Here is a 25,046-nt window from a genome sequence, read left to right on the forward strand (position 1 = left end):
CCCCCAAGAAGCCTAACACACAAGCAGGTGGGGACAAATCATTAACAACCCTAAGCCCTGCAAGGTCTCAGCATCTATGTGGCAGGAAGCAGAAGGAGTGGTCAGGTGTTTGCTGGACCTGAGAAAAGAACAATACGCAAATGGCCAACTGAGACTCACTGGCAAGTTCTATGGAGGCAGGAGAGTTTCATAGTGATGGGGAGGAAGGGGGAGAGACACCTTTTTAATTGCTGCAAGGATGGCTGCCAAAGAGGTCCAGTAATCCCACTCCCTTTTAGGGTCTGGGAGGAGGTGACTTGTGTCCCACCGGAGTTCCAGGACTGTCTGCTGTGCTGGCTCAAGTCTTCCATATTAATAAAGAGACAGGGAAGGTGGGCACCACCATCCCTAATACACACTCACGTCCTTCCCACCCGGCTCCCACGACTCCTCTTGGTGGGCCCTTGCCCTGCCTCGTTTGCCCAGCCTTTGCCAAAAGGAAGTGGGGCAGCCAGTGCCTCAGAGCAGAGGGGAAGGGAAAGCCAGCCAATTGTATAGCAGCCGGCTGTGCTACTCCCCATGACAGGCACCTTAACATCAGCCTCCACAAGTTTCCCCTGGATCCTAAAAGAAGGAAAGAATGGGTTCTCCCACTTAGGCGCAACAATTTTGTGCCAGGAAAACACACCTTTCTTTGTTCAAAGCACTTTGAAGCCTCCTGTTTAGACTTAACAGGACAAACTTGGCCACTTAAAATGGATGCCGTTCCAACCGTTTTTGATTGGTGTACCCACTGAAAGTCTGTGAAACTCAAATCAAGGAGTCTTTTGAAGGAAAACAACACTTGTGCTCCAACAGGACCTCCTCGTTTAAGATCAAACATTAGAAGTCAGCAAGTACTACTTGAATGCAGTTATGCTTTTAGAAATCTTTTGAAGGCAAAAAAAAAAAAAAAAAAAAGGATAATTACACTGGAAAAAGAAATAACAAGCTTAAGAAAGACGACGAAAACTTGCTTACAAAAAGAACGCAGAGCAACACGAAGACGGATCAAAGTCACGTGCTTGATGGAGACTCTGGAAGCAAAGAACGAATTAGCCCAGGACATAGCAGAACACATTTTACCAACTGCCTTAAGTGGTTTTCCTCTGGAAGATTTCGAGATTCCTGGACAAGATCAATAAGATAATTACCAGACATTACCAATTCTGTAAAACAGACCAAGAGGACCTTCATTTAAAATTAGCCTACATAGGGGCGCCTGTGTGGCTCAGTTGGTTGAGCGTCCAACTTCGGCTCAGGTCATGATCTCAAGGTCAGCGACTTCGAGCCCCGTGTCAATCTCTGTGCTGACAGCTCAGAGTCTGGTGTCTGCTTCAGATTCTGTCTGTCTGTTTCTCTCTCTCTCTCTCTCTCTTTCTCTCTTAAAAATAAATAAACATTAAAAAATGCTTCTAAAGGACTATGACAACGTGTTTCATTTATATTAAAATTTTTTTTGTACAAATGTTGGGAAAGTACATTCTATGATAAGTAGGAGTTAACTAACATTAAATATGAGTTAAAGAAAGAAAAGAAACTAGAAGGTCTGCCCAGTCGACTAGTGGGTGAATGCAAGGGGTCTGTGACAAGTTCTGAAGGGATGGAGCATTCTAGAGTCTATGACTGTTCAAAACTGACTGGCCAGGGATCCCCAATGCTCATACTGATGAGAAACTGCTGGGTATGGGAACAGAATTGAGTGGAATAGGGCTAATAGTATAAAAAGAAAGAGTCCATATAAAAATGGGGTGGGGCCGTAGAGCCAGGACATCTCAGAAGGCGAGCTGCCATGTTTTTAAATACTACACAAACACAACCAAAGAGGGAGCCCTGTGGAGTTAGAAGGCTACCCTGAACGAGGGCCTCCTTCACAAGGTTCAGGAACATTGCATTTACATAAAAACAAACATAAAAATGTCAAGGGTGAGGGGCGCCTGGGTGGCGCAGTCGGTTAAGGGTCCGACTTCAGCCAGGTCACGATCACGCAGTCCGTGGGTTCGAGCCCCGCGTCGGGCTCTGGGCTGATGGCTCAGAGCCTGGAGCCTGTTTCCGATTCTGTCTCCCTCTCTCTCTGCCCCTCCCCCGTTCATGCTCTGTCTCTCTCTGTCCCAAAAATAAATAAACGTTGAAAAAAAAAATGCTTAAAAAAAAATGTCAAGGGTGAAACCCACACAGAATTGTTATTAGAACAAAGAGACTAAGGAAGACAATAACATCTTTATAGACGGCGAAAGTGTGCCAGAGAGAAGTACCTACAAAATAAATCAAAACTGTAACCTATTACTTCAAAATGAGCTAAAAGACATTAAGGAAATGACATCATCACCCACATGAATGAGAATAATAATAATCATAACCTCAGAGATTACCTGACAAATCACAGAAAGGAATTGGAAGAACAAAGTTGTTTCAGAAAGGAAGACCCAAAGTAGAGGGAACGTGAGAGTGAATAGATATAATAAATAATGCCTTATAGATAACAGAAGGTAAATAGGAAGAAATTCATAAGACTCAAAAGAAGGCGGAAAAAAAGAGAAGATAAAAGGAATTTGAGAGAAAATGAAAATACTAAAAGATGCCTGGAATATTTTGTATGTGGCAACTGTGGTCCCGGAAAAAGAAAACCAAAGCAAGGGGGATAGAGCAAATACTAGAAATGATAATTTAAGGAAACTTTCCCAAAATAATAACAATAATTAAAGATCTGACCCTACACAGTGAAAGAACACACGCACACAGTGTACCTGAAAAACTGAGGCCGAATGATTGATAGCAAGATGTCTTGGTAAAATCGCTTCACGTGAAGAAGAAAATAAAAAAAGGCAGAAGAAAATTATTCAGGCATCTAGCCAAAAACCAGGAAATGGCTTATAAGGGAAAGAAAAATCAGGTTATCAGACTTTCTGACAATAATGCTTTATGTTAGAAGAAAATGAAGTGACGTTTTTACGGTACCTAAGGAAAGCAAATATAATTCAGGAGTTTTATATCCAGAAAAACTGGCTTTTGTGTACAAAGGGCACAGGTAACTATTATCTGCATGTAAGAACTAAGGAATGTTATTCCTAAGAGCTCTTCCCGAGGGATTTACTAGATAATAAGCTTCACATAAGCAAAACAATCAAAGAGACATTGATATATATGATACGCTAATATAAAAGTAGGTTTGAAGGAGAGCCAAAAGGCAGAGGGTATAGTCTGCAAGGCTATATGCTTTGAAAATACAGGTACAATACAATTACACAAGTTCAGGAGACAAGAAGGGGGACAATGCATATGTTTTTTCTAATTGTTTTCAGTAATCATATTTGGACAGTAGCATTTGTATTGTTCTTCTGAGACTGTTGAGTGGGTAATATGAGGTAAAGCAAACGATGAATCACAATTAATCATTGAATCACAATTAATCATTCTAACCTTATTATCTCCTGCATCCTCAAGAAACCAGGAGGCTCAGTTTGGCAGAAAGGAGATACAGATGCAAATATATACACTTTATTTATAAATGTGTAAGCATGATTATGAACACAAATATTTAAATATATGTGATAGGTTTGAATCCATTTCAACATGCTTACTGAAGTTCAGATAGACTCATCTTTGGTCAGTGGGAGTTGTTTATATGTATATATAATTGGTCAGCTTGGGAAGATAATAGGGAACAGTTCGTTATCTTGAAATCGGGTGAAGAAAGAGAACGGGGGCTCCTGGGTGGCTCAGTCTATTAAGTGTCCAACCCTTGGTTTCAGCTCAGATCAAGATCTCATGGTTTGAGGGTTTGAGCCCTGTGTTGGGGTCTGTGCCAACAGCTTGGAGCCTGCTTGGGATTCTCTCTCTGCCCTCTACCACCCCCTTCTCTTTCAAAAATAAAAGTGAATGAACATTAACAAAAAAAGAAAGAGAATGGATCAAGCATTTATTCTGCTTTTCTTATAGGGAAAGTGTCTCTTTATAGAAGTCTTTGAAATAATAAATGGAAAAGAAGTAATTACATTAGAATGTCATTGTAAACTCTAACAAATGATGAACTTTAAGCATTGAATACCAGTGGCTGGAAGCATCATGAAAGGAAAAAAGACATCCGTTGCCTCCTGATGTACCACTTGTGGTCTGGCCAAAGGGGTCAAATCTGAGTGTGGTTGGGCCTCTGGACCCAGTTACCCTTTTGCAGGAAATGCAGGGGACAGTGGAGCGGGTTGAACTGTCTCACGAGTGAGCAGTGGGCAAACCCTAGACAGGATACATTGTGTGAACCATGAAGGGTTGGAGAGCAACCTGTAGTGCCTTAAACAGGCAAGACTAGACTCTGGTCACTAGTGACTCTGGTCACTCTGGTCACTTGGGGGAGAAAACTATAGGGAAAACATAAAGGATGGTTTACTATAAAAGTCAGAGTATAATTCCTTTGGGGTGGAGGGGAGAGGTTGGTGACCGGAAAGAGACACGTGGAAGGGACTGCTGGGGTCACTGGTGAAGTGCTATTTCTTCACCTGTGTGATGGTTATGAGGGTCTTATCACAATATTGTAATATTTTCTTCAGCTATAAATTTATTTTGTGTGTTTTTTGTATTAGTTTTATTTTAAATAAAAAGGATGGGTTTTTTTGGTTTTGTTTTAAAGTGTATTTATTTATTTTGAGAGAGACAGAGACAGCAGGAGTGGGGGGAGGTGCAGGGAGAGAGGGAGATGGAGTACCCCGAGCAGGCTCTGCCCTATCCGTGCAGAGCCTGATGCGGACTCGATCCCATGAAACTGTGAGATCATGACCTGAGCTGAAACCAAGAGTGGATGCTTAATTGACTGAGCCACCCAGGCTCCCCCAAAAGGTTTGTGCTTAAATTTACATATCAGTTTTTTTAAATTTTTTAAATGTTTCTTTATTTTTGAGAGAGAGAGAGGCAGAGAGCCAGTGGGGGAGGAACAGAGAGGGAGAGAAAGACATGAAATTCGGAAGCAGGCTCCAGGCTCTGAGCTGTCAGCACAGAGCCCGAGGTGGGACTCCAACTCACAAACCGCAAGATCATGACCTGAGTGGAAGTTGGAAGCTTAACCCACTGAACCACCCAGGTGTCCCTTAATTTACATAAGTATGTAGGACAAAGGTAACATATCTACTGGACCCCTTTGGTCCCTAAGACCTCCTTATTCCAATTCTGCCTGGCAGGACAGACACTGGGCACTGGTTCTAACATGGATCCCCAACTTCATATTCCCCTGCCTTTTAGACATTTAAAGAGATTATCCAGAGAACACGTAGAAGTCACGAGAGTAAACTAACTAGTGGCTTTTATTAGGCAGCCAAGAATGAGCTGAATAATAAAATAAAACTTGGCTCAAAGTAGAGGGCTCCTTGCATTTGACATTTTTACTTTATTCTAACCAGGAGCTCTCTGGGACAGTTCCAGAAAATGTCATGAGAAATGTATATTTATAATGGTGGCTCAATATTGTTAGGTGAATTCTACCTTAACATCCAATATGCAAAATTTCATGGTAATTGTGATATTTCCATCACAATGTATATTTCCATCACAATCAGGATTCTTCCCTTTAAAGATGGGTTTGGCTTCAAGATTCCTTTAAATGGCAGCTGGCAGGACAAGGTATGCATTTGTTTACAGAACCTTAATTGCTTAACAGTGTGGAGGGAGGTACGGGCTGTTCAATAATTGTGCCAGCCCGTGACAAAACAAGGCCTTTACACAGAGGGGACCCATATATGGGAGGGCCAAGATGTATATAACAATGCAAAGAATTAGGGAATGTCCTTCATTCCTACTCAGGACAAACCCCCAACTTTTCTCCTTCATTAGCTTGGGTCTTCACACAGTAGGACAGAACTACTCTGCTAAGAAAATCAGTCCGTTCAGGATTTCTGAATCATTTTGTTAAGCACATTTCTAATTGTTCAAATTAGTCATAAAGGCTGTTTTTGCTATTTTGGGGCTCTTGAGCATCTGAGTTCCCTTCCTATGTTTGGAGAATTCTCTATGGTATGAATTTTAGTGAGAAGAAGAGACTATCTTTCACTGTAACAGCTGAAAAGGCCAATTACTCATTTTCCCTGTCTCCTCTGTGGCTAGGAGGCAGGCACGTGACTTGAGTTCAGCCAATCACAAACATTCACTCCAGACTTTGTGGCCAAGAAACAATGATGGCAGCGAATTCTGGAAGCAGTAGTGAGGGGTGCAGTGGCATCCTGTTTCTACGGACGGGGTGGCTGACTCATTTGTGCAAACTTCAGTGTTCTGGGTTCCATGGTGGCAGAAGCAGTGTTTTTCACTGGTCTCCTTCTAGGGTGTGGGCTATATTGCACAGTCTACCTGTGTTCCTGCTTATTTTCCGAGGATTATTCTAATCTACAGTCTTCTTGGCAATTCTTTGAGCACCCCAATATCTTTCAACAAAGGTATTCTCTATTTAAATCATCTGGAATCTTTTTTTTTTTTTTTTTTTTTGTAACTTTCAATTTAGAAATCTGGCTGATAACATGGTTTGAGGCAATGCTATGATAAGTCACTTGGCATGAAAGATGATAAGACCTCACAGAAGGCAGATAAACTGATCTTTATGAGAAAGAGGAATATATATATTTTGGGGTATTGAAGAAGGAGTGGAGAGAAGGACAGAAAGAAGAAGAGAGGGTAGGGAGTTGAAACAAGATAAGGTGAAGGACCTGTGAATATTTCCCGAGATGGCTTAAGAGGATGTTAAGAAAATCTAATGTTCCATGTAAAGTTGCTTTAAGTGCTCTAGTATAAATTACTTCCCTCTTCCTCAGCTCCATTAAGTGTCTAGAATAAAGAGCCAGAGGAGCACAGGAGAATTTAAGTCCTTTGGATGTTTTCAAACATTTTCAGGAGGGAATGCTACAGAGTGATGAGAGGGTTCAAGAGGTTACAAGATCCTGGGTGGCCTCAGGATCTACTTAGGAGTAGTGGAGGAAGCATTACTGCTCCTTCCAGTGAAGAAGACAACGAACTTGAGACACGGGCATGTGGATGGGAGTCAAGGGTAAGAAACGGTGGAGACATTTCTTGAAGACAAGAAATGAGGCTATACACAACTGGGGAAAGAAGATACAAAGCAGGGCAATTGGATTCTAATGGGTTTTAGTCCTTTCATTTTTAATTAGATATTTCCAGGTATAATTTACATACCATAAAACTCACACCTTGTAGAAGTGCAAGTCAATGACTTTTGAGTTGTGCAACCATCATCATGAACCAGCTTTAGATTTCTTTTGTGCCCTTTTGCTGCCAGTCCACATTCCCATTCCCGGCCCTAAGCAAATGCTGATCTACCTCTCTCTCTCTAAATCTGCCTTTTCTGGAAATCCCATACAAACAGAATCATATAAGATGCAGTCTTGGATATGGCTTCTTTCACTTAGCATCATGATTTTGAGGTTCTTCTGTTACACAGCATGTCTCAGCAGTTTGCTCTGTTTTATTGCTGGATAATACTCTATTGCATGTGTATCACATTTTGTTTATCCATTCACCAGTTAATAAACAACTGGATTGCTTCCACATTTTAGCTATTATGAGTAAGGCCACTCTAAACATTTGGATACAAGTCTTCATGTTTTCATTTCTCTTGGGTAGATACCTAATTGCTGGATCACATGGTAACTGTATCTTTAACCTTTTGTAGAATTGCCAAATTGTTTTTTTAAATTTTTTTGACATTTATTCATTTTTGAAAGACAGAGAGAGACACGGTGCGAACAAGGGAGGGGCAGAGAGAGAGGGAGACACAGAATCCAAAGCAGGCTCCAGGCTCTGTGTTGATAGCACGAAGACACAGGGCTCGAACTCACAAACCGTGAGATCATGACCTGAGCCTAAGTCAGACTCTCAACTGACTGAGCCACCCAGGTGCCCTTGCCAAATTGTTTTTTAAAGTGGCTGTACTTTATATTTCCACCAGCAATGAATGAGGGCTCCAGTTTCTTTACATAGTCACTGAGATCAACTATTGTTGGTGTTTTTGATTAGAATTATTTTACCAGGTATGTAGTGGTATCTTATTGTGGTTTCAATTTGCCTTTCCCTAATGGCTATGGCATGCAGTACCTTTTCATGAGCTTATTAATATTCATGTTGTTTCTTTGGTATAGTGTCTATCCAAGTCTTCTGCCCATTTACTTTATTTATTTATTTATTTTGAGGGGGTGGAGGGGCCAAGAGAGAGGGAGAGAGAGAGAGAATCCCAAGAAGTCTCATCACTGTTAGCACAGAGCCTGGTGTGAGGCTCAAACCCATGAACTGTGAGATCATGACCTGAGCTGAAATCAAGAGTTAGATGTTTAACTGATGAGCTACCCAGGCGCCCCTACTTTTTAAAAAGCAATCTCTATGCTCAATATGGGGCTCGAACTCACAACCCTGAGATCAGGAGTCAAATGCTCCACTGACTGAGGCAGCCAGGAGCCCTTCTTCTGCCCATTTAAAAGAATGAATTATTTGCCTTTATAATGGAGTTGTAACAATTCTTTACATATTCTTAATATAACTCCTTTATATCATTTGCCAATATTTATGTTACTTGTAATATTTATATTACTTACAAATATTCTCTCCTATTCTGTGGCTTATTTTGTTCATTTTCTTAACAGTGCCTTTTTAAGAATGCTTATTTAGATGAAATCTAATTTGTCAAATTGTTTCTTTTATGGACTATACTTTTGGTGTTGTATCTATGAAGTCTTTGCCTAATACAAAGTCATAAAGATTTTTTCCTATAAAAAGTTTTATAGTGCATCCATTTTGAGCTATTTTTTTGTGTGTATGATATGTTGTGAGGGTACAAATTTGTTATTTTTTGTATATTAATATCCTATGGTCCCAGCATCATTGGTTGAAAAGACCATCCTTGCTCCACTGAATTGACTTGGCACCTTTGTCAAAAATTAATTTACCATCAATAAAAGAATTTATTTTGGGACTTTCATTTCTGCTCCATTGATCTCTAAGTCTATTCTTAGTGTGGCATAGTATCAAACTTCCTTAATTTCTGTAGATTTATAGTAAGATTTGAAATTGGGTAGTTAAATCCTCCAAATCTGTACTTTCACAAAATAGTTCTGTTCATTTGACATCTTTTGGATTTCTATATAAATTTTATAACCAGCTTGTCAGTTTCCTAATAAAGAACTTTGATAACTTTACTGGTTTGAGTTGAATCTGTAGGTCAATTTGGAGAGAATACTGAGTCCTCTAATTCATGAACTTGGACTCTCTCTCCATTTACTTAGGTATTTAAAATTTTCTCTCAGCATTTTAGTTTTCAGTGATCAGGGTTTGCATTTCTTTTGTTAAATTTATTTTTAAGTATTTTACCCTTTCTGATGCCATTGTGAATAAGATTATTTTCATAGTTATAGTTTTGGATTTTTCATTGCTATCATATAGATATGCACCTGATTTTGAAAAATTACCATGTATCCTGCACCTTTGCAAAATTTGTTCATTAGTTCTAGCCGTGGGGTTTTTTTTTTATTGATTTCATAGATTTTTTGATAGATTTGATAGATTTAATATTTTTCTACATATAGGATCATGCTGTATCAGAATAGAAAGTTTTACTTTTTCTTTTCCTGTCTGTGTGCTGTTAATTTACTTTTATTGCCTTATTACACTGGTTAGAACCTTCAGCATAATGCTGAAGAGTAGTAATGAGAGTCAATATGCTTGCTTCCTTCCTAATCTTCAAGGGAAACATTCAGTCTTTCATTATTAAATATTATGTAAACCGTAGGGTTTTCATAGGTATCCTTTATCCAGTGAGGAAGTTCCTCACTATTCTTACTTTGTTGAAAAAGTTTGATCATGAATGAATGCTAGATTTTGTGAAATGATTTTTGCGCCTATTGTGATTATGTGTTTTTTGGTCTTTATTCTACTCACATGGCATATTACATGAATTGATTTTCATATGTTAAAGCCAATCTTGCATTCCTGGGACAAATCCCACTTGGTCATAATATATATAATCTTTTTAATATGTTAATTCAGTTTGTTAATATTTAAGACATTTTGCATGTATGTTTATAAGGAATATTGATCTGTCGATCTTCTTTTTTGTGATGCCTTTGTCTGCCTTTGGTAGTAGGGTAGTACTAATGTTATCTAGTGAGTTGGGAAGTGTTTGCCACTCCTCTATCCCCTGAATGAGTTTATGGAGGTTTGGTATTATTCCCTATTTAAAAATGTGAAAGAATTCAACAGTGAAGCCATCTGGGGCTGAGCTTTTTATGCGTGTGGAAGATTTTTAATTATTAATTCAATTCCTTTGCTTGTTAGAGGCCTATTCACATTTTGCATTCCTTTTTGAATCAGTTTTGGTAATCTGTGCCCATTTGCCTGGACTTAAACTGCAGAATTTTTTGCCATGTGCTGTGCAGCTGCTTATGTCTCTGCTCAGTTTCTTAAAGATTTCCCATTTTATTTTAGCTTGCCATCCTAGGGTCTTTGTTTCCACCTAGCTTAGCGGTCATCCAAGAATGGGCAGAGTTTGTGCTCAAACTCCTCTAGCCAATAGGGCCTCCACCTTTTGTAGGTGGATCTGTTTGAGGGCTGGGGAGTGCATTTAAAGGTCATGCAATTTTCAGCTTTGCCATGGTTTTTACTTTCCGCCAGGCACTCGCAGGTCCCTGGTGTTTGAATAGCCAGGTCACGCACGGATGTGTGGAGAGCTTATCAAGCCCCCTGTAGTCTCTTATTTCCAAGATCTCTCTGTTAAACTTCCGGCTAGTCCTCCGGTCTGCAGTTCACCTTGCCTGGGATCGCCACCTGAGGCTAGGAGAGCTGTAGTTTCCCCATTCATAGCTGGCACAGACTCTTCCTTCCACTCTCCATCAAGTCAGTGCCCTCTGGCAGGAAAGCTGACAGTTTTTATGGCCAGCAAGCATGCCCTTGACTCCTGCTGTTCATACCTGAAGTTTCAAAGTTTCCAAATGTGTTGTTTGTCTTTGGCCAATTTCCAGAGACTCAAAAATGGTTGTTTTTGACAATTTTGCCTAGTTTTATTGTTTGTTTTTTGCAGAGATGATGTGTCGACTTCTTCACTCCTCTACAGCTGGAAGTTCTTTAGTCTTTTAAAAGGCTGGGTGTGCGACCTGTCAGCTAAGCCTCTCCTTGTTTTGAAGGTGCTGTTGGGCATTAGGGAGCCAAACAGTATAAGCTTTTACTTTTTTTAAAGTCAGAAATAGAAATGATGCCAGGGAAGATGTGAGTTGGGGCACTGGAGAGACTGAGAAGTGGAGAGAGGTCAGGAGGTGATGAGAGAGAGTAAGGAGTGAATGGGACAGGGGCACAGAGGTGGAGGCAAGAACTGAATTCATATTCTATTGGAAAATACGGAATTCAAAAAGCCTATCTTTCCTACCCTTAATGCCCAAGCTAATAGCCACTGTTTTCATGAGTGTTTCTCCCAGGCTCCCTGACTGGAACTTCCAGTCCTCTGGGGAGTGGGTAGGTGTTAGGGTAGGGATGGGAATGTGTTGACCATATGATGAGGAAGGTAAGGTGGCAGGAAATTGTGTGCCACTGGGAAATGGAAATGGCCTGCATATCAGCATCAGTTAGGTGGGCTGGAGTTGCTGACTTCGACCTTAGTTCTACCTTTCATGTAAAGATTTGGTCCTGATAGGAGAGGGGCAGAAAGAGAGGGAGAGAGAATCCCAAGCAGGATCCACAGTGTCAACACAGCCCCACATGGAGCTTGATCCATAAACCATGAGATCATGACCTAAGCCAAAATCAAAGAGTCGGATGCCTAACCAACTGAGCCACCCAGGGCCTCCTGGTCCTGATACTTTTAAACCAGAGGGGGGCAGATTATAGCATGCAGGCCACATATGGCTTGCCATCTGTTTTTGTAAATAAAGTTTTATTGGTACTTGGCTACACCCATTGTCTCCATATCTATGGGTGCTTTTGCACTAATGATCAGCATTGGATAATTATGACAGAGGCTGCAGGGCCTACAGGTATAATAACATATTTACTATATGGCCCTTTACAAAAAAAAAGCTTGCCACTCTTCTTTTAAATTAAAATTGCAGTGGATTACCTCTGTGAGGCATGATAATGTGGGTAGAGCTTCATGCATACAATCAGAAGATAGGATGTTTAAGTCTGGGCTATGTTACATATCAGCAGTGACCCCCAGGGCAAGCATTGGCTCTCTCTTGGCACCGACCCCCTGAAAATAGGAAATCAGAGGACTCTTTCCATCATTTGGGGTTGTTGTTCAAACAAAACTACTGTATGAGAAAGTATGTTGCAAACCATGTAGCACCATATATATGTTGTTTGTTTTGATGTTTACAGAACACTCACTTTGACCTTCTAAATCCCCTGTTTGGATCCATTCTTCCTGTGGACTGAATGCTGCCTTATGTACTTGAAAAAAAAACCTTTTTTAATGTTTATTTATTTTGAGAGAGAGAGAATACACGAGTGGGGGGTATGGGAAGGGCAAAGAGAGAGAGACAAAGAATCAAAAGCAGGCTCCAGATTCTGAGCTGTCAGCATAGAGACCCATGCAGAACTCTTAGAGCCCGATGTGGGGTTCAAACTCACAAGCTATGAGATCATGACCTGAGCCGAAGTCGGATGCTTAACCGACTGAGCCACCCAGGCGCCCTCGCCTTATGTATTTTCATGTGAAGTATGTGATGTAGCATTTTCTTAGGCACTTTCCTTGACTTGAAGATGGATCAGGAGACCATTTGTATTGCAGAAGAGAGAAAGACGGGACAAGAGGACTCTTAAGAAAACAAACCCCCTTGTGTCATAGGCATGCTGCAAAGGAACAGTCCATAGGCCACTTTTCTTCCCAAGGATGTCCCTGCTGAGAAGGACAAGCATTTGAGGCTTAATCTTATGAATTATTTCTTTTCCCTTCAAGAGCCTGAACATGGTAAACCCTATTACACCAGCAAGGGTAATTTTAATGGTTGATATGAAACTGAATTTTAGGTGAGAGTTTATTAATAATTGTAAGCTTGAGTTGTAACTCAGAGCCTGGGATTCCCAGCCTCTGTGGCTACAGAAAGAAAACAACTCCTTTCAGGCACTTGGCCAAATTAGAAAGATTAGAATTCTCCATGTGGATTCCCGACTGCAATGCTGAAGCCATCTGTAATCTGGCAGACCTTCTCAGTGGGGGAGGTTGCCAGTCTCCAGGTCCAGGAGATAAAGGCCACATCTTCTCCCCCACTTTGGTGTCTGCAGGTGAATTACTACAGAATGAGCTACGATCCCTGTTCATTTTCTGCCTGCCCTGTGAGTTCAGGTCCTGGTGTGTGAATGCACAGGACCCAGGGGAGTGTTGATTGCATGTAATTGCCTACAATCAGATGGCAAGGGAGGACTTCTGAAAGCCTGATGGGGCCAGCGAGGTTAAGACTAAGTGCATCTGAAGAAAAGCAGAATCAGAGTCTGTCCCCGGTGGCGGATGTGTCCTGGGTGGCCTGCCTCAAGATGCCATTAACCAGGAGAAGTCAAGGGGGCCTGTCAAAGGAGAGTGTGCTTATTGGTATAACTATTTGTCAAAGTACTACTGGTAATGGAGAAGTCAGGAGACTGGAACTAAATAGCCAGAGGCAGGCGTGAGCGGTCAGATCCCATAATGAGACGGACGAGGCATGAGGGACAGAGAGATGAGTGAGGTTCATTAGGGAGAGGAAAGCAATAGAAGCAGTTGTGTGAATGGGCAAGTCAGGGTCGTTCAGAGCTGGGCCTATGAACACTGGTGGTAATTAGCTAGTTCTCCTTTGGTTGAAAATAACAGAAACTGGTTCTGGGCAGCCTGAAGAGGGGAAAAAGACGTTGGGAGACAGTTACTAAAAGGATAACTGAAGCATCTAGTAGAATTGAAGGGTGGAGATGCCTGCAAAGATCAACCAGCATTGGGAGTTGGATTACCATGAAGAAACCAGACGTTTTCCTCTCTCTGACTCTTGCCTCCTACTTCTCTTTACGTTTTCTTCATTTTTATTTTTTCACTGCCAAATGACATTTTTTTGCTAATCAGGTTGTGGCTACTAGCAGCCCTGAGTTATCACGTCCTCAGTTCTGGCTACCTGGGAAGAGTGAGTTGCTTTTCTCAGGGCAGAAACCACCTTTGAAGGGCTCTGATTGGCCCAGTTCCGGTCAGGTGACCACCGCTGGACCAATCACCTGTGGTTAGGGTCACATTGAAGAAGCGCACAACTCCTGTGGTTAGAGGAGGGGCTGGGAAAGCAATAGTTCCCAGAAGAAAGCAAGCAAGCGTCTAGGAAAGAAGAAAATGCTTCAGAGAAAGAACGATAGCTGGCAGTGACACCAGGTGTCCTGCACGGTGATTTTTTTTTTTTTTATCTGCACCCTGCTAGGCTTCAAGAAAATGAGGGGAGAATTTTTAAAAGGCTAAGCAGAAAGGCATAATATGGTGGGTGTTCTGCCCTACTCCTTCCTGTCTCCTTCCCCAGCCTCCTCAAAGAACAATCCAGTGGGCAGCAAGGCCGTGCAGAGGATGCAGTGAGGAGGGGCCACTCTGGAGATGACCAACTCTAGAGGTGGTGGGGCTGTGCTCTGGCCCGGAGCAAGGCAGGATGTGGTCAATCCACGAAGTGCTCCATCCATCAGATGTTCTTTCTAGGAACCTTAAGACTGAGGATGGAGAATTGGGGCCGCTGGTGAGAAGGATGCAGGAATGATGATCTAGGAGACAGGTGGAAGAATGTTTGGAATTGGGTTCTTTTCTTTTTTTCCTTCCCCTTTCTGGAATAGATGTGGGGATGCACATTTTGCTTCTAGCATTACCTTGGACCTTGGGGAGTTGAGGGGACCACATGGGGACCAAGGAAAAGACAGCAGGAAGCTGGCTGCTGAGAGCTGGCTCCGGTGGCAGGAGGCTTTCAGGGAGTGGGTGAAGGTGGCTCTGTCTAGCCTAGCTCAGCATAGAGGGAAATGGACCAGGATTTGGGCTGTGGGAGGCTTGGTTAAAAAATAGTGTGTCTATTTGCCCTGATGTCTCCTGCACTGTCCCACAGGGTAAGGATGCCTTTGCTGATGTGCACCCACTATGGCTGCCTGATTCCTGGGCAAGGTGCAGATGCGCAGTGCTGAAGGAACCACACGGAGACCACTTCGCAAACACATGGAGAGGACCTCTTGGAGCATTAGATGCCCTGCGGTAACCACATGTGTGAGATGAATTCCCGTTACTCCTCTGGTCATCCCCATTTCCCCCTGACTTTCAGAAGGCAGAAGGCATCTTACTTTTGCTCTGCAGTGCTCTTTTCCCTCACTCTTCTATCAAGTAGTTCATAGCTTGACTGTAATCAAACACATTAACACCATGTAAAGACAACTCCATGCATGTCATTCAGTCATCCTGAAAGGGTCTGATACCCCACCCCCAAAGACCCCATTCCACTGATCTTCCTGACTCATTTCCACTCATCCTTCAGGTCACAGCTCAAATATTGCTTCCTGTGGAGTGGTGTGGCCCCTGTCTGGGCTGCTTGCACACTGCCAGGCTTGTGGTGCTGCTTCGATGGGATCTGGCCAAGGGTGTATTAGACGTGGTGGATCTGCAGGGTGCATAGGGGCGGGAGGGGCAGGCTTAGCTAAAGATCTGTATGCTGAAAACTATAGAAAGCTTATGAAGGAAATTGAAGAAGATACAAAGAAATGGAAACACATTCCGTGCTCATGGATTGGAAGAATAATTATTGTCAAATGTTGCTTCCTCTGGGAAGCCCTCCTGAGACCCTCTTCCTCCCATAATGCACCTGCATTACAGTACCTAATCCATTGTATTGTAATTGCTCATATGTGTTGCTGTTTCCCCCATCAGTCTGTGAGTGCTATGAGGGCAATGTGGTGGGTTGAATGGTGACCTGAAAAATATCAGGTCCTGATCCCTAGAACCTATAAGTGTTACCTTATAGGTTATATGGTATAGGTTATAGGTATATATGGTAAAGGTTTATGCATATGTGAATAAATTGAGGATTTTGAGATCATGTGGTTCTGGATTATCCATATGGGTCCCAAATGCCAGGATAAGTGTCCTTAGATGAGATAACCAGGATACACAGAGGAGATGGCAACGTGAGGATGGAGACAGAGATCAGAGTGATGTGGCTATAAGCCAAGGAATGCTGGCAGCCAGCAGAAGCTGGAAGGACCAAGAAAAAGTTTCTGCCCTAGAGCCTACAGAGGGAATGGGGCTCTGCCAACACTGATTTCGGCCCACTGAAACTGATCACAGACTTCTGGCTTCCATAACTGGGAGGTAAGAAATGTCTACTGTTTTAAGCCACCAAGTTTGTGGCGATTTGTTACAACAGATGTAGGGCATGAACACAAGTAGGGACCATGTCTCTTCATCCCAGTTCGTCGCACATACCCCAAAAGGATTAGGTGTGCAGTGGTTGTTGAATGAGTGAATACCCTAGAGGGCAGTCTTTGAACCTAGTCAGAAGACGAGGCATATCAGGGGTCTGGGTCAGTTCTTGGTCCTGCCTCTCAGTCATCTCCATTTCCCAACAACCCAGTTGCCCCATTGTTAAGGTAAAGCAATTGTATCTGCCCAATAGTATGGTTTGGTGGGTTAAGTGGAATGATGGGTAGGAAAGTGTTTTGAAAACAGAACATCACTGTTTTTCTCTTCCCCCCTTCCTAGCCCCTTCCTGCCCCAGGCTAAGGATAACACAACTAACACAACTAGACTATCTCTGGGCCAGTAAATACCTGTCTCCAAACCACAGTGTGTCCCGATGAGGAAAAGCTTAATGATGCCTTCAAGTGGTGGGCTCAGCTCATGATGATCTCCCTAGAACCAACTGTCTTCTTTCTCCCAACCAGCTTTAGAAATTATTGCTGGTCAGGGGCAAAGAGCTGCTGTAAGGTGGTGACTGTTAGTAGTCTTCTGGGCTACCATGCTGCTGCCTCTCCTGTGTGTCCCTATTCTTTCCTGTGGGCAGGTTCCTGACACAGCCACCTTATCACCTGTTTGCTTCTTGCCAGGTAGCATACTCCTGATGCAGCTGATTCCAGAGATCTCATTCCTGTTAAGCATCCCGTTGCAGTTACTTGGACACAACTGTGTTGTCAAAGCAACTGCCTCTATCAACTTATCAACTTCCCAGGAAAATATAGTGGTCCATACGAATTCATGCTCTAAGTAATTGGAAACTACTTTTTTAGTATATAAAAAAAATCAGAGTTGCTGATTCTAATGGAAAATTTTCCAGACATAGAGCATTAAAGATCTTCGTACTCTTTGGATCAGGAATTTCACACCTGGGTTCCAAAGTTACATAAATGGATTCACAAAATAACCTTACTGCTGCATTTTCTGAATAACCTCAAGCTTCAAAACAGCTGAACCATCCAAAATAAGGGGTTAGCTTAATAAATTGTGGCTAGCAACTAATAACTATTTTGGAGACACTGGAAATAATATTTAGGTATCTATTATATATATAATATATAACATATACATTACATATAAAATATATGTTACATATATAAATATATATAATAGATACCTAAATATTATTTCTTTTTCTTCTTGTGACTTCTCATCGAAGCTCCATACCCACACATCCAACTGCTATCATGACATGTCCCTAGGATTTTTAAAATTAACATATCCCCAAACAAATATTTTTTCTATTTTGGAAAAGTGTCAAACTTGCAGAAAATTTTCCAGTCATACAATAAACTCTTGAACATCCTTCCCCAGGATTTACCAACTGTTAACTTTTTGTCATATCAAATGGAAAGTTTGATTTCCCCCCCACCTCCCCTCCTGCCCAGAATCTGTTCCTTTCCAGGGTTCCATCTCTCCGTCCCCAGCACCCCTATAAACCTTGTTGATCTCACCTGGGAGTTGTTTGAGATGCCTCCAACTTCCTTTCCCCCCACATAAAACCAACCACCCAATCCTGTTCATTCTGTCTTAAAAATAATTGAATCCTTTCACTCCTCTCCATTTCTGCTGTCATCCCCCGATCTAAGCCACCGACATTTCTTTCTTGGACTGTTGCAATTGCCTTCTAATTATGTCCCTCTTGCCCTCTCTTTAATCCATTTTTATTCAGAGTAGCTTCGGTTTGAACTTTGAAACACATCCAATTGTACCAGTTTCTTGCTTAAAATTCTTAATGGCTTATCCTCAATGGTTTGTTCATTTCTATCCCTGACCTCTTTCATACCACCTGGGCCAGGTTAGGTCCTCTGTTCTACACCCCACACCACTCTCTCTTTTCCCTTCAGAGTACCTCTCATAACTGTCACCACAGGGTAATTCACACATGTTTGTTGACTGCCATTGTCTCCTAGAAGTTCACGAAGGTGGGGACTTTGATGGTATTAGTTACTGCTGTATCTTCAGAACCTGCACAATGCTTGACACACATTTGTTAGATGAACGAATACACAGAAGAATTAATGCAAAATCTTGTAGTGAGCAGATTTTAATCTGCTGTGAAATGGAAACCTGGAAAACCAAGTTTGAGCTACATGTAAACTAAGAGCTTAAAAAAACCGCACTAACTGCTGGCCTGTTTGCACATTAGTATTCAGATTTTCTACCACCTACCTGTTCAGAGGTAGTGAGAACTAATAGAAGGAGATTTACTTCTGGCCCTATCCCTGGCTGGAAATCTTGGGCATGTTCTTGGTTTCTTTGAGCCTCTGTTTCCTAATCTACAAAATGGATACATTAATATCTATCAGAGGGCCGCTGTGAGGTTTAAATCAGATGGCCTTGCTCCCGGGGAGGTTGGTCAGGAGTTCACACATCCTCATGCTGCCCCTGTTCCCCAATGATTTGACCTGCTCAAAATCAAAGGAAATGAAAATCTTGATGGTGGAGCTAGGTTTTATATGTTATTTGTCTCTGAGAATTGATGTTTTCTATTTGGAGAAGGGTGTGTGTGTGTGTGCATGCGTGTGTGTGTGTGTGTGTGTGCGTTTGCAATGGCTTTTCACCAGCAGGGAAGAACCAGGAGGTCATGTGTGTGGTGTACCTGCAAGGGGGTCGGTTTCCTGGGCTAGAACCCAATTAAGACTTTTTGTAAAAATTATCAAGCTTTTTATTGATGAAGCCCCTCCTCCCCCAACTAGACAACTCGACGTGTCAGTATTTAGCACAAGAAAGGTAAAGTCTCAGGAAATATCAGGGCCTTCATGTCTCACTGCACAAATATCATAACTCCTTTCAAGAGTGTGTTATTAGCATGCCTTTCAAACAGGCTCGCAGAAGGTTGCTAACTTACACACTATGGGCTTTGCCTTCCCTTGTCTGCAGAGTATCACACAACCTTCTATCCCGCTCCCCTCCTCCCCCAACCCCCAGTTCTCAGAGTGTGTAAATAAGTACATGGGGGAAAGGGTTTTGGATTATACTCATGTGTAAAAGAAAGCCTGTGACTTTGGATGTAGTGGGGCATTGGTGTATTAGGGTTTCCTAGCCCCTCCTTGGGGATAACCCTCTTCTTCCTCCTTGTAAAGCAGTTTTCTGTAGGCAAAAAAAAAAAAGACTGATTTTACATTCTGAGTCTATGGTCTTATTTTTCTACAATATCTCATACTTTGGGAAGTGTCTCTATGCCACCGATTTTTCTGAGGGAGGGTGATGGAATCTAGAGCCAGAAACCCCTTATGGATGGTAGAGGACATTTCGAAAGAGGGGAGGGGAGGGGGTCCATGTAGACAGGCAAAGCAGGACGTGCTTTCAGAGAAAAAAAGGGCAACGTGGATGGCCACGAGGACACCTCCAACTCCCCATGAAGATTTTAAAATTTTGTATTTATTTCCTTGGTCTATGATGACAGTCAAAGGATATTTGCAGTTTTTTAAAAAAGAAAGCTTTATTGAGAAACAATCAATCTATAAGAAATTGCATATATTTAAAGTGTGCGGTTTAATGCACTTTGACATATGTATACACCTGTGACATAATCACCACAGGTAAGATAATATCCATCATCCCCAAAAGCTGACTTGTGCTCCTTTGTAATTCACCCCCATCCCCCAGCACTGTACCCAGGTGACCAGTGATCTACTTCCCGTCACTATAGATTAGATTGCATTTTCCACAAGTGTATATAAATGTAATCCTACAGCACGTAATTTTTTTTTTTTTTGGTCTGCCTCTTTTCACTTGGCGTAATTACTCTGAGGTTGAACTCTACTGTTGCATGCAACAATGGCCCATTCATTTTTCCCCCTCTGGGCTTATACCACAGTTTGTTTACCCATTCACCTGTTGATGGACATTTGGGCTGTCTCCAGTTGTTGGCTATTACAAATAAATCTGCTGTGAGCCTTTGCATACAAATCTTTGTGTGAATATATGCTTAAATACACAGTAGTAAACCTTTCTCTTCTCTTGTGGTGACATTTCTTTTAGTTGTCTCCAACCTCTGCAAAACCCGACCCAACCAGCCAGCCTTACGTGGTGGTATGGTGGGACATAAAGGGACAGGAAAGGGCAGCGTGGCTTCCCCATGTTCACCATCCGCAGTGCTAATTCTGTGTGGTGACCAATGGTATAATAATCAGTGGCCTATAGCAGAACCGAAGGTAGCCCAGAGAAGCTACTACACCAAGGACTTGACTCAAGGCACAGCAGTACAGTGAAGCCCCTATATCTTCGGGTGGACACGTCGGTGGGTGACAGGCTGATCCCTGAGATGTGTATAAAGGATGCCAAACCGTTGCAGACACCCGATAACATCTAGATTCTCTTCTGCTATATTTGCTTTCTTGATTACTTCGCTTGCAGGTCTGAGGTTATTTTCTTGATAACTGGGGTTTGTAGGTAAATAACCACAGGGTAAAGGAGGCATTACTCTGTTATTTGTTAGCAATCTTAGGCCACACGTTAATATCGCGATAGACACTGGTCTCGTGTGTGAGAGGTCTAGGGGTTTCGTTCTCATTTATAAGCCCCCTTTGGGGGGAGGGCTTTTGTTGCACGTAGGTATTCTAATGTTGTCTTACAGGGTGCACACTGGGCCTCCTTCCCTTTTTTTCCTTTTCTGGCTTTATTGGGATATTATGCAACATATGTAAGTTTAAGGTATACAACATGATGATTTGAGACACACATATATTGCAAAGTGGTTACAGCAGTAAGTTTAATACCTCCATCCTCTCGCACAATTACCATATTTCTCGCGGTGCTGGCATTTAAATATAGTCTCAGCACCCTTTTCAAGTAGCCTCTTTGATGGTTGCTAACTTATGCCATGAATTTCCTTCCTCATCAATTTCAGAATCCCCCAGAAGTCTAAGGAGCAGTGACACTCACGCCGGTGGGGTTCCATTTACATCTCACAAGCACCCGGATATTTGGAATATCTGGAGGACTCACTAAATGTGCTCACTTTCATCTAGTTGCCCAGGGCTGTCTCCATGAAAGTAAGCTTTTGTACAAGCCTTTATCGCAGACTGTCAGAATTGTGGGGGGCTTTGCAGGCCACGTTGTCCAACTGTGTCATTTTCAAAAGGAGCCTGCAGCAGCCCAGAGAGGTGAGGCGCCCTGCCCTGAGTCACAGAGCTCGTTAGTGGCTGGGCTGCACTAGGAACCCCACCTCCAGGCTCCTGGTCCACTGCTGTCTCCGTCCGACTCCCCCAATCCCCAGTTCTCATTTAGTTTTTCTGTGCTTAATATGTTTTCCTTGAATTGATTTTTCTCCTCTGCCTCATCCGTTACCTTCAAGGTTATTTTTGGTGTTCCTCTCTACCTCTTTCATTTTGCAGACTGATTTCCCAGGCTTTACTAAGGTTGATGGCACTTCCCACCCCAGGGTCTCTGGCTTTCATTAATGTTCTGTTCCCTCCCCACCCTGTATTGTCTTCCTGGGGGCTATAAAACAGGCCAGCCCCCCAAGACCCCTTAACGCCATCTACTCACTCCTTTGCAGCCCCCAAGGTGCTGCTATTTCCCATCATGCGCTCTCCCACCCCCTTCAGTCTATTCCCAGCTTACAAAATCTGCTCATAACGACAACCCTCGGAGCCCATCCTTCAGTGATAATTCAAGGCTGCACCAGCCACTGGATAGTGACTACCGATACATCTTTCTGATGGCATTTCTTTTCTCCGCCGGGTTTTTGCTGTGTGGAGATGCGTCTCTCTGGGATGATCCCTTCTCTCTTAACTATGCAGTGGGCGGGGAGCCTGCCAGATGCTCACAGGTAATAGTTGCTGGAGTATGGATAGCTTGGGGGTTGTGTGTATGTATAGATGGAAAGAGAGCTGAACTGAGCATCATCCCAGACACCAAGTTTCTAGTTCGAGGCCCTAGAGAATCAGAAAGAAAGGAAAAAAGGGGCAGGGTCAGACGGCCCTCCTTTCCAAGCCCAGCTGTGTCACTGACACAGGCAAGACTGAATTTCCTCATCTGTCAAGTGGGGGTGATAGTCAACCACTGTCAGTTTTGTGGGGAGTACTAAATGCAGCAAAGGGCCTAAATTGCTTAGCCCAGAGCCAGACACTTTCTAGTTTTAATTTTTTTTAATGTTTATTTATTTTTGAAAGGGACAGAGAGAGTGAGCAGGGGAGGGGGAGAGAGAGGGAAACACAGACTCCAAAGCAGGCTCCAGGGTCCAGGGTCCAAGCGGTCAGCACAGAGCCTGATGCGGGGCTGGAACTCACCGAGTGTGAGATCATGACCTGAGCCAAAGTCGGCCGCCCAACCGACAGAGCCACCCAGGTGCCCCAGAACCAGACACTTTCTACTGGAGTCAGAAAGGGATGGGTTCACACCTGGGTTCCCTGCTCAGTGACTGTAAATCCTGGGCAAGCTTGTGAATTACTTTCAGTCTGTTTACTTAACTGTAATGTGGGGAGAATGCGTGCCTCCCTAATAAACTGACTGTGAGGAGAAGTACACAAAAGTGTGTAAAGGACTCAGTGCAGTCCCTGGTGTGAAGTAAGTGCTCAATAAACGTTAGCCAATAAACGTTAGCCATTTTTAAGTGTTCAGTAAGTGCTACTTCCTCTTCCCTTGTAAATGTAGCCCCAGCCTTTAAGAATAAACAAGTGGGTACACATCTTGAGCATCCTATGAACTTTGAGAAGTTTGCGAGCTAAGCATCCATTAAATACTTTTACATATACTGGTATTTACTCAGTGCATACTCTGTAGGGAGAAATATCAAATTCTACGGAGCTGAAAACCTAACTGAGTGGCAAGCCATTGGGCAAATGATTTGAAAACAATTTATAGCCGGGAGCCAAAACAATCCATTGCAAATTGAACAGCTGCTACACCAATTCAATTCTACATCCATTTATTAAGCACTTACTAAAGGCCATGCATAAAGATGAGCAAGGCCTCCAGAAGCTTACAGTCTATAGCAATATTATTAATATGTATATGATGATGATGATGATGATGGTGGTGGTGGTGGTGATAAGGGCAATAGTTCAACAACAAAAGCTAAGATGTATAAAGAGCTTACTGTAAGATAGACACTGGCTAAGGGCTTTACATGAATTATCTCATTAAATTCTCATTAGAATCTTTTGAAATAAGTAATCTTACTCACAAAGGGAAAGAAAACGAAGGTCAGAGAGTTCCTAATTTGCCAAATGCCACACAACTTTTAAGTAGCACTGTTAGATTTCAAACTCAAGTCCAACTGGTGTCAAAGACCTTGCACCCAACCACCATGTGTGCCCTTCCACGACCAATTATAATGGAGGAAACAGTCATGTGAATGTGGGAGAGGGCAAAGTGACTGGGGGAAAGGAGTGGAGAATCCAGATTCTGATTGGGGAGATTGCTAAAGTCGTCACAGCTGAGGTGTCTTTGGGGCTGGGTCTCAAGGGCTAAGCAGAAATCAATGGTAAAGGATGGAGGAGAAGGGGATTCCAGATGGAAGGATTGGCCTGACCAATACGAAGGGGACTCCGAATTCTAGGTGTGGTTGGGAAACAGGAAGCAGGTGGTATGGTAGGAAGGGGAGTTCTTGGGGGGAAAGCTTTCAGGTAAAGCCCAGGTGGGTGTGGCTTAGAAGTCTTTGGAGGCTGAGTTTGTGAGAGGTAGCACAAAGGCTAGGAGGCTTCATGTTACTTATTTTATTTTGTCAGCTCAAGTAAATTTTTCCAAGATCCATAGGGAAAGATATTTTTTCATTTTGATTTTTGGAGCTTCCTCACGTTTGACCTGGGAGCCAGGAAAATTGGATTTTATTGAAAAGGCAAAACCATAATGGGCTCTGAAGTCCCCTGGGTTTGGAACCCATCTCTATCACTTCCTGGCTACATGACTTTAGGCATATTAATTAACACTCCAGAGCCTCAGTCTTATCATCCACAAAATGGGCTTGTCGACAGACTTGGACAGATTAATATAGAGAAAGCATTTAGAGCAGTGCCTTCTTACAAAACAAGCACCCCTAAAATAGCATCAGTATTATTGGCCATGGGTCAACGACCTGTTGGCCACATGATTTTCTCTAACTGAGCCTCAAAATCCTTATCAATTGATGAAGGGATTAAATATTATTTCTAGGGTCCCTTTCCCTCTAAAATGGATTCATTCCAAATGGCTCCTTTGGTGAAGAAGGTTAAGAGCAAAACAACTTGAGGTCTTTCCTTTTCTGATAAAAACAGAGAACTGGAATAACTCAGTGCATGCAGCATGAGATTCCTGCCTAACAGAGCCTTCTCAGAGTTGACAATATTAGCAAGACCGAGGGCCACCTCATCATTCGGCCTCCATGTTGTCAATGGGGAGGTACAAAAGGCCTCTTCTGGCTAGACAACTGAAACAGCCTGTCGATTCCAGAGATCTCATTACCTTAGCTTGTTCATCAGTTTGGTTTTGTTTTTTTTTTTCCCCCCCGATCACCCAGGGGTCCTACCATTATTCAAGCATTTTGATCAGAAGGCAGTTTTGTCTTTGCTAAGTCTCTTGCCTGCTGGGCTGGTCGCGGGGTCAGCTGTGAGTGACTCATCTCCTGCTACTTGTCCACATCCCCGTCACCTAAGCTCTT

At 42.7% G+C, this 25,046-nt stretch overlaps 1 protein-coding gene and 1 pseudogene across 1 annotated transcript in view; one reads left to right on the forward strand and one right to left on the reverse strand.

Annotated features, from left to right (window-relative positions):
- Nucleotides 1-1,219, forward strand: part of LOC123604198 — a 28,989-nt pseudogene extending 27,770 nt beyond the window's left edge.
- ASIC2 (acid sensing ion channel subunit 2) overlaps nt 1-25,046 on the reverse strand; it is a 1,016,483-nt gene that overhangs the window by 401,103 nt on the left and 590,334 nt on the right. The gene's annotated exons all lie outside the window — the stretch shown is intronic.

The sequence above is a fragment of the Leopardus geoffroyi genome, chromosome E1 (assembly GCF_018350155.1).
Source record: "Leopardus geoffroyi isolate Oge1 chromosome E1, O.geoffroyi_Oge1_pat1.0, whole genome shotgun sequence".
Classification (NCBI taxonomy): domain Eukaryota; kingdom Metazoa; phylum Chordata; class Mammalia; order Carnivora; family Felidae; genus Leopardus; species Leopardus geoffroyi.